This window comes from Haliaeetus leucocephalus, unplaced genomic scaffold, assembly GCF_000737465.1.
Source record: "Haliaeetus leucocephalus isolate CR32 unplaced genomic scaffold, Haliaeetus_leucocephalus-4.0 Scaffold849, whole genome shotgun sequence".
In the NCBI taxonomy this organism is placed as follows: domain Eukaryota; kingdom Metazoa; phylum Chordata; class Aves; order Accipitriformes; family Accipitridae; genus Haliaeetus; species Haliaeetus leucocephalus.
The window spans coordinates 4,328,455-4,331,191 of NW_010973285.1; the positions used below are offsets into that span (position 1 = coordinate 4,328,455).

A 2,737-nucleotide genomic window follows, 5' to 3' on the forward strand; every position below is an offset into this window, starting at 1 on the left:
TTTTTTTTTTTTTTAAAGGTGGTTTAGGTAAGCGGGCGCTGGCGGTGCCGGCGGGGATGACCCGGTGAGTGCCGGCGCACCGCTGCCGAAAGCACCGGGGTGGTTGTTAGCGGGGAAGAGCAGGGTCCGGCTGAAAAGCAGAGGAGACGGGTCCGCCCGGACCTGCGGGGCGTCCGTGGTTTCATGCTACGTACCCAGGCTGGGAAGGACGGGCGCCCATTAGCGGAATGAACAGCCCTTGGGGAACTAAATGTTATATGAATAATCGAAAAATCGCGTTCAATTATGTTTTAGGGTTAATAGTTAAATTGCGGCTACAAAATCTTTTTATGTTTCATGGTTTACTGGTGTTGTAAAGAATCTCCATCAGGTCTGATCGCCTCAGCTCATAGCTACGCTGCATATGCTTTTAAAATGTGAATGTTTCCAGTTGAAAACTAGTGCATGACAGATTAAAACGCAGGGAAAACCTGGGGGAGATTTTGAAAATGCACACATGACAACTCTAGAAATATATTAACCACGAGCGTTTGGCAACTTTGGACTCCTTTTAAAATGCAACTAGCCCCTGAAAATTATTAATACAACAGTGAGAATCTAATGGAGGTTGGAATCTAAAAATCTACCCTGATGATGTCTGGTGTTACAGTAATATAGACATACTGTAAATGTATTTTAAAATATATAGCCCATTTAATTCCCCAGCTATAAAGGGGGGGGGGGGGGGGGGGGGGGAAAGGGGGGAAAAGGGGGGGAAAAATCATTTTTTTTTTTTTTTATTTTTTTTTTTTTTTTTTTTTTTTTTTTCAGGAGCTGAAGCTTTATGAAGATCTCATTGGAATCCAGCAGATGATTAATGTGAAGATTTGGTAGGAAATCTGGAGAGCTGTATTAAAGCTCAGATCTCAGGTTCATTTCGATCAGCCAGCCGTGAACTCTGGGCCGAATTCATTACACTTTAATAGTGCTGGGAGAGGAAGAAAATGCAATTTCTCATTCCATTAGAAAACTAGAAAATACTCTCAGCTTGTCCCCTATTAAGATGTGGCAGGTGACGGGACCATTGTGGGGGACACGGTCAATGGAATTACAGCACATTATTTTTGTTCGTATAAAATATTGAAAGGCAAGCCTGACTGTGCAGAAGTTATTTCACTGATTTGGTTTTTATGTAAATAAAATATTGAAAGTTAATTAATCCGTGCTAGAGACTAATGATTATGCTTATTATATTGCATTTGATCGCGTAATTTGCATGATTCTCGCATTGCTGCTTAATAAGCCATTCCAGGTTATAAATAATTCTGAAATTGGTTTCTAATAATGGCATGCTATAAAAAGAATGGTTTTATTACAGCAGCCTGAAAAGCAGAGCAATATCAGACGTGGAATTGGACTCCTGTTTAAGCACCAGCCGCTTTAATAATTATTTAAATGTATCATATACATTAAATACAGATCTAAAATGAGGAAAGTGGTGATTTATCCTAGCATCTAAAACCCTTAAAAACATATACAGCCGCTATAAATTAACTATTTGGAGCATTCCTTAATCAGTGTGGAGCCCACATACTGCAAGGAATGTGTAGGCAATCTGTTAACTATAAAGAAAACTGTAAAGTACTCATATAAGAACATAAACCAATTACTATTTAATTTAAATTTGGTCAAGGAGCAGTGATACATCGGATTGTGAAGTAAATACATTAAATAAATTATTTTGCCTTAGATTACATAATGTTAATCATTTTGAAGTGTTAATTAAGAAGGTTATGTTGATCTGATTAAACTACAGAACATTATTGTAAAAAATATTTAAATTGCCACTCTATTAAACTGTTTTTATCAGCAGTCTCGAGCTATTAGCATTGGTTTAAGATTATGCCGAGGCCATTAAAATACTTTGTCTTTCTTCCTACGAATTTCTTTGATGTGCTGTTAGAAAATAACTATTTCCATTTTATATTTTATATTTTACTTCATTTACCACACTCCTAATATTGAAATTGGTATCATTAACCTTTGGGAAACCCAATAAAGTTTAATAGACCTCGTTTTCTTTTTTCATAGAGTCAGTTGTCCAATTATATTTTATTTGTGAATCTAATTTCTTTCTTAATTTAAACTAATTATAGTCCTGTGTAGGCTGAGTCAGATTGTTTTACTTTTTAAAAGCAGACGTGCATTTTCTGTCACATTCGAGAACGGAGTCGGTTTCCGTTCATAAAAACGTTCATTTAGGGATTTCTCTTGACGTGTCTTTATTTAGCTGAGGAGCCTGGGCTTGCCGAGAGGGATTTTGAACACCGGCTGCGGTGAAGTGCGGCGGCATTCCCGGTGCGCTGCACTGAGCGGGGATGCGCATCCCACAAGTGCTTCCATTGTGCAGGCTTTCGTTCCCCGGAAGGGACTCGCCCAGAAAGTCGCTAAAATACCCTTCTACACACAAAAGCCGCATCTGAGCTGTCTAGCGGTCGAATCCGTCTCCCCCTTTTCCAAATTTCGTTTATGTTTATTTGCCTAAGTAGTTTCCTATGTGCCTCTGTGCGAATATATGCATGTCTGCGTGCGTGCGTATATGTATCTACTCTAGAGAACAAAGTACACCCTACATGTTGAAGTTGCTCCCTACCCCTGCCGTCCCCAGGCATTACGGAAGCCAGTTCGGGGAAACTCCGAGTCCAGACACAACCGCCCTTTACCGAACAGCCTTTTCGCGAGCCTGTGTGCCTCCCCC

At 39.8% G+C, this 2,737-nt stretch overlaps 1 protein-coding gene across 1 annotated transcript in view; it reads right to left on the minus strand.

Annotated features, from left to right (window-relative positions):
- OTP (orthopedia homeobox) overlaps nucleotides 1-2,737 on the minus strand; it is a 4,743-nt gene that overhangs the window by 1,075 nt on the left and 931 nt on the right. The window lies entirely within an intron of this gene.